Source organism: Candoia aspera, chromosome 1 (assembly GCF_035149785.1).
Source record: "Candoia aspera isolate rCanAsp1 chromosome 1, rCanAsp1.hap2, whole genome shotgun sequence".
In the NCBI taxonomy this organism is placed as follows: domain Eukaryota; kingdom Metazoa; phylum Chordata; class Lepidosauria; order Squamata; family Boidae; genus Candoia; species Candoia aspera.
Genome location: NC_086153.1, coordinates 18,638,515 through 18,646,230, shown reverse-complemented (window position 1 = coordinate 18,646,230; position 7,716 = coordinate 18,638,515). Strand labels below are relative to the sequence as shown.

The following is a 7,716-nucleotide window of genomic DNA, read 5'->3' as shown; positions in this document are numbered from 1 at the left end:
TGTATAATAAATTTATAGTAACAGAATCTTACAACTCTTGAATGTGCTTCCTCCCTCCCTCTTTTTATCGTCATGAGAACTAGGGAGGATCGTGTCTGAGACACTTTCTCAAATTACATTTCTGCCCCAGATTCAGATTTCTTTTCTCTAATCGTTGTCTTGGTTGTGGCTCTTTCTCCTGTTCCTCAAGGTTATTCCTTCTTCCTGTTACAGTTCTTCAGATCTTCCAACAGTGCACTCATCACTGCTTTAACTGAATTCATCCACTTTGCTGCTGGTCATTCTCATCTTCTCTTTCCTTCCACCCTTCCCAGTATTACAGACTTCTCCAGGAAGCTGGGTCTTCACATAATGTGTCCAAAGTATGATACCTTCAGCCTGGTCATTTGTCAAGTGAGAACTCTGTGTTGATTTGTTTGATTATCCATTTGTTTGTTTTCTTGGCTATCCATGGTATTCTCAAGAGTTGTCTCCGGCACCAAAGTTCAAATGTGTCAATACTTATCCTATCCTATCTTCAAAGTCCAAGTTTTGCTTGCATAGAGTGTCACAGGGAAAAACATTGCCTACATGATTCTGATATGTATGGATATAGATACATCCCAGCATCTAAATATCTTTCCCAATTCCTTCATTGCCACTCCACAAATGGCTAGACCAGCCTTTCTCAATTTTTTGACCCTGGAGGAATCCTTGAAATATTTTTCAGGCCTTGGGGAATCCCTGCACATTCAGGCTCAAATATAGGCCAGAAGTTATGAAATTATTATATTCATTTCATGGGTAGGCCTGTATATATACATTAACAGCATTCTTAAACTAAGAACAAAGAATGACACTTACCTCTTTAATGTGAAGTTGCTCGAATTTGAAATAACTTTTTAAATAAATCCTGATCTCCAAGGAAACCCCTAGTGACCTCTCGCGGAACCCCAGGGTTCTATGGAACCATGGTTGAGAAACCCTGGCCTAGACTATGACGTATTTTTTGCTGGTTCCTTTACTCTTGATAGTCCATCCTAAAAAGCAGGAGCTATTCACCAGTTCAATATTTTCACTGTCAATTCTAAGGCTGGTTGCTGTACCAGTTTTTATTAGTTTGGTCTTCTTTATATTTAATTTTATTGCCATTTTTTTCACTGTGTGCCTTCACTTTTATTACTAAAGCTTGTAGATGATTTGCATTTCCAGCTATCAGAGTACTATCATCACCAACTGCAGGTTATAGAAAACCATGTTTGTCTCCTTCCAATCCAGCTTCCCTCAATATGCAGTATATACTGCACATAGGTTGAATAAATAAAGGTAGAATATAAAATAACATTTAAAGCTTAAAAATAATTAAAAATAACATTGAAAAGGAAAGAAATGGGAAAAGCTTACCTGCGTACTTCCTGAAACTGCTACACAGATACACTGTTAGATACAGTACTGAAGCAATATTGTAGTGATGTTTTATTTAAAAAAAGTTATGAAAATTATTTCACAAATGTGTGACTGTTTGCAGGGAGATATGCACTACATCCAGTGATGTCTATTGACATAACTTAATTCTCAGAATTTTATTTTTTAAATCCAAACAGAGGATAATAAATGCCATTATTATTTCTTGCCAGCACAAAAACGTATCAGCAACAGCAGGCTGTAGCTAATCTGCTCTTGGCCAGTACTTGGCAATTGCTGGCAGAAAACAAGCTGTCTAGGCTGTCTGGCCTGTTTTTTGCTGGCAAGCAAGGAGCAAGATGTGCTTTCATGCCATTTGAACATATGCAACAATGTCACTATGCAAGCCCCACCTTGCAGTGGCATCATAACACAGATATGTAAAGGAAGCCTTGTCCAGTGACATTACTGCTGGGTGGAGATTGCCCTAACTTTTCTTTGCTGCAGATACGCCTGTCTGTTCGGAAGGAAGGAAGGAAGGAAGGAAGGAAGGAAGGAAGGAAGGAAGGAAGGAAGGTTAATTATGCATATGCCCTGAAACTGTTAAAGAAGTCTGAACTTATTTGGAAAGTTGTAGAAATGTTTGTGTCTTTTAAAACATACTTGTTAATGAATGGGGAATGTCTATGAGTTTTTCTTTTTTTAAAAAGACACTTTGAAGTAATCAGCAAAACGTTAAGCATAGTAAATACCTTCCATGACAAAGAATCCAAGCACACAGCAATTCTCTTCACAATGGCACTGCCTAGGCCCCTCTGCTTTCAATAGTCAATACCAACATGCACACAGCAACCCTGGCCCCTTTGCATTTTCAGTCAAAATGTTACTATGCTGAGCATACTGTTTTTTTTTTTTTTGCCGGGAAAGGGGAAGAATGAACAGTGGGTTTTTGTTCTTGGAGCTATATGGGGAACTGGCAAGAAAATGCATTTTCTACCAATCAGGAATTCACAAATGCAGCTTTAAGCCAACATTCTCTCATATATTGCTGCAGTGCAAATACAGAAGCTACACCTCCAACGGTGGCAAAATTGCAGGGTATGGCCAAGATGGCACAGACTCCAAGGTCGCACAGCAAAATGTCCCTGTTCTCCTGCCAAGGTTCGCTGGCCCAGCTCCACGTTTTTTGTCAGGAATGCAGAGCAGGAATTGCTTCCTCATGTGCTGTATTTCAGAGTGGACAGTCTTCAGCTTTGGTAAACCTATTAATTTTATTAGGAGGGGCAAAACAATTGCTGGAGACATGGGAAGAAAGATGCAGAATTCGAAATAAGGAACAGGGTGCCTTTCAGCATTCTCATAGCCTGGTTCTGTGAACTAAGATTGCCAACTTTTCCCCCACAAATCCACCCCTGATTTCTCTCCAGGCTCTTCATTTCAGCATCCAGAAATGTGTCGGCATGTGTATGTTCGGGTTTGCTTCAGAAATGTATTTTTCCTGTTGCTGTCAGTGATGGCAAGAGAGCAAGACTTTGGGACACCATTCTACAGGACGAGGATGAAAGCCTGGCTCACCTACACACAGCATAACTGATTTACCACATTTTGAAATAAGCAGGGTAATAGGCATTTCTATCACTAACAGGGAACACCAACCCATAGCCCAAGTCCTGTAAATTGCTTGCTATTGTCTAGAGCCAGTGCTAAGTAAGGATTAAGATTTGAGACCAGTATTAGGGAGACTGTGGTTAAGCCTACCTTTAGCTATGAGAGCTTACTAGGCGACTTCAAGTCAGTCACTACTCCACTTTCACTTTAATCTATTTCTCAGGGATGTTGTTCAGGGGAAAAGATGGAATTTTACAGATCATCTTAAGCTCAGAGAGGAAGAGTAATGTTCAAATCAGATCAGTAAAACCGCTGGGAGTGGCCAAAACTTCTGATCTACCACAAATCAAATAGGGTACTTCCAGATGGAATCTGTCAATCAGAAAACATTGTTTAGTACTGATTCCATCTTCCAATTTCTGTTAAGCAAAATAAAAAAGATGGAAAAAACTGGGAAAGCACAGAAGAGATAATATTATCTGGATCTCTTGTTAAATTCCATGAACGAGGCAGAATGGCTGCATAACAAAAGTCTAGCTTTGAACAAACTCCTGTGCTAGATCCTGGTCCATCTTCTGCCTAACACAGGCTATCTTACCATCTAACAATCCATCTTTCATTGCTTTAAAAGCCAATGAGCTACGGGGATTCTGTTCCTCGAAGATGTTATCAGAAAACGGTATGTCTTCACTGTTAAAAACATGCTGTGGAAGTTGTAAGGGTTACAGTGACACACTATACACAGTATCAAGCTGCTTTTATGTGGATGCATGCACATATACATCATTACTCTCCATCTATAGCAGTAGCAGCTTTGGGGAGATAACTGAATACCAAGGAATTAAACACTAACGTGGGACAGTAGGCAGATAGTAAAGGACTGGTTTAATAAACTAACCCTGAATTCAGATAGAAAAGAATATACTGTTTAGCTGTCTGACAACAGGTATCCTTCCTGTTTTGGAGTGGGGTGTTCTTAAGGGGTCTCCAAATTTTCATCACTGATATCTGAATTAGGGAATAGAATTGTCACCCATTTTTGAAAACCTGGGTCAACATTGTCCCTTGGGAAAAAAAATGTAGTCTAACCACATTACAAATTTGCAGCAGTTGAAATATGTTTGTTATACCTTATTGCTTTTATGATTCCAAATTTGATAAAATTCTGATTTGGCCTTCTGCATATTCAAATTTTGAATTCTATCCATGATTTTTTTTGCACATAGCTATAGACCATAACTTTTATTTTTTATTTTATTTATTTATAAATTTATTCACCACCCATCTCCCCCTCATGGGGGACTCTGGGCGGTTTACAATAAATCTGTCCCCGCAGTCACATGATTACAATTTCGCTTGGCAACAGGTTCGCATTTATGACTGTCACAGCATCACGTGATCATGTGATCGCCATTTTTGAGCTTCCCAGCCAGCTTCTGGCAAGCAAAATCAATGGGGAACCATGTGATTCACTTAACGACCACGCAGTTCGCTTAATGCCTGTGGTGATGTGATGGATTTCAGTAATGCTGCTGGTTCTCAGGAAGCAGGAAGCACATTCCAAAGAGGAGGACAAGATAAGAGGAAACACAGCCTAGGAAGCGGTTGTGGGAAAAATAGCCCCACCCTAGAGCTGGCAAGATTCTGCCTATATGTGTGAGCAAATAAAGAACTGAAATTTGACTGGATTGATTCTTTGTTGTTCTTGGGCTGGGCCTGATAGGTGAATCGCTTAATAAACGCCACAAAAAAGGTCATAAAATTGGATCAGATTCGCTTAATGACTGTTTTGCTTAGCAACTGAAATTCCAATCTCAATTATGGTTGTTAAGTGAGGGTTACCTGTATTCCCGATGCTGTGGCGCATGGTTGGGCCAATGGCTTGGGATGAGCATGCAACAGGGGCCTAGGGCTGGATCATGCCTGTGTGGACTCTCAGTAACTATGGATCCTGTAGAGCTCCTTGGTTCACTGTGGAGCTCCAGGGGATGAAGTGACAGAAGGGATGCCTAGAGCGCCACTGGCAAAAGACACACAGTGGAAGCCAACTGAGCAGAGGTAAGAGCTTTTATTAGGACTTAGCTTGTGTCAAGTGGTGAAGCAAACTACTTCTCTGCTCTTACTGTATCTATAGACATCTGGTCAGCAGCCCTGTTTTGGGTGAATAGGGCTCTCCTGGGTAAGAAAGGATCAGGGGAGCCTTTGTAGGGCTGCTGTGAGGGATAATCTCAGCATCTATCAGAGTTGCTTGGTTTCATTTGGACTCCAGCTGGGCAGATCTGTAATGAATGCCTGTACCCAAATAAAATGCTCAGACTCAAAATCAAAGTTTAAGTTCTGATTTTATTTAGAATAGAGTGCAAACTATGGAAGTTCCCAGGGTTCATCCAAGTTCAATTATCTGAAAGAGTTTGAACTGGTCGATCCTGAAGAAGTAGACAGGGCCCTCCTGGTTGGTTAAGAACTCCTGGGAGGTGGCACATGGTTGGGTGCAAGTAATGCCTCATTGTGAGAGGGGATGATGCTGCCTGCCTTGAAGAAGGCAATGGTGTATCCTCTTCTTAAGAGGCCCTCCTTGAACTCAACAGTGTTAGGCAACTTTCATCCAGTCTCCAACCTTCCCTTTTTAGAGAGGTTGTAGAGCAGTGTTTCTCAATCTCAGCAACTTTGAGCTTTGTGGACTTTAACGCCCAGGATTCCCCAGCCAGGGGGCCTACCACACCCTCTACAGCAGTTTTTCTCATTCTCTGCAACATTAAGCTGTGTAGATAGTGCTGGCTAGGGAATTCTGGGAATTGAACTCCACACAGCTTAAAGCTGCTGAGGTTGAGAAACACTGTTGTACGGAGCGCAGTCAGTGCTCAGTTTCAGAAGGCCCAAGATGAAGCAGATTATCTGGGCCCTTTTCAGGCTGGTTTCAGATTGGGTTACAGTAGCAAAAGGCATTGGTCGTAGTTGTGGATGACCTCTGGAGGGCTGGGAATGCGGGTGGTGCAACTATTCTGGCCTTTTTGGATCTGTCAGAGGCTCCTGATGCCATCAACCATGGTCTCCTTTGGGACCAACTTTGGGGGTTGGGAGTGGGGGGCACCATTATGCAGTGGTTCTCCTCCTTCCTCCATGGCCAGTTACAGTTGGTAGCAGGGGAGAGGTCCGACACTGGGCCCCTCTTGTGTGGGGTACCTCCATGTTTGCATCTATCACTGCTCCTCTAATATCTCCATGAAACTGCTGGGCAAGATCATTCAGCAGCACGGGGTTGATTATATTTGTTGATGTGACCTAACTGTATGTCCTAGAATGCATTAGATAATTAAATTTGCATGAAAAAGGGGAAGATTGGTAGGGATATTCTAGTTGTCTTTTATTAATCTCTCCACAGTGACCCCTTATAATCTTCAAAGAAACCATCTTGTGTTTCCAGGAAAAAAGCTTGAATGAGCATCCTCTTAATTTATGGATGAGAAAACAGACAGAGAAGCACAGGATGGAAGATTTTGGAGTTGAAAAGGACCTTGTAAGGTATTTAGTACATGACTTATGAAGCAGGATGCAACTACATCACTCCTCTAACACATCCAGCAGAAGAGAGACTGACAACATTGTCAAACAATAGTTACTGATGCTCAGCTAAAGTCTGCTTCTTTGCAAATTTCATTCCTTACCCTCTGCTGCATCTTGTATGATAACCCTTGAGATATTGAAAAAATGGCCAGCACATCTCTCTTTAATCTTCTCTTTTTCAGCCTTGAATCGGATTATTGATCAAATTAGGTGGTATTGGACATCCTGACCACCTACTGCTCTCCCTACTTGGAACTCTTCTGCAGTTCAACTGACTCTTCTTATAGAAAGCATCAGGAATAACCCCGTCAGGTCCTGCCATGCTGCCTCATTGAAGTGGTGGTGGGAGTGTTTCTGGGAGGGATGAGCAAAGAAGGCCAAGAGTATATATTCCCAACAGGGTCACCCAAGTCACAAAAGTGTCCTAACTGCCCAGCTAGAACAAGCAGGCACCTATATTGGGCACAGCGATATGAAAGATCCTGGAGGTAGATGATCACAATGGCAAAGGCATAATTTCATACTGCATGGGAAAAGGCAATGGCAAATCATGTCTGTATTTTACCAAGAAAACCACATGGATAGACAGTACATAAAAGGACTGATGATACAGGGCTAGATAATGGGCCCTCAGGGTAGATGGTGCTCAGCATGCTACTGAGGAAGAGTTGAGGATCATTCAGAGTACTAATGGTGTTTATGATGTAGCTAGATTTAATTTTTGAAAGCCTCGTGTGGTGCAGAGTGGTAGGCAGCAGTATTGCAACTGAAACTCTCCCCACGACCGGAGTTCGATCCCAGCAGAAGCTGGATTCTCGGGTGGCCGGCTCAGGTCAACTCAGCCTCCCATCCTTCCGAGGTCGGGAAAATGAGTACCCGGCTTGCTGGGGAAGGTGATGACTGGGGAAGGCAATGGCAAACCACTCTGCTATAGTCTGCCAAGAAAGCGGCATCCCCACCAAAGGGTCAGACATTAAATTTTATTGATTTGGAGCCAAAAAAACTGGAATGAAACCAGAGAAGTTGTTCAGGATGAATATGAAAAGAGACTGTAAGGAACAAGAAACGTAAGAAAGCAAAAGGGATGTCAGAACAGATGGTGGAAATTGCCAAGAGAAGAGACGAGAAGTGAAGCCAAAGGCAAGAGAGACATAGATCTCA

The 7,716-nt window shown here is 42.0% G+C and overlaps 1 protein-coding gene across 1 annotated transcript in view; it reads left to right on the top strand.

Moving 5' to 3' along the window:
• Nucleotides 1-7,716, top strand: part of VKORC1L1 (vitamin K epoxide reductase complex subunit 1 like 1) — a 177,148-nt gene that overhangs the window by 77,079 nt on the left and 92,353 nt on the right. The window lies entirely within an intron of this gene.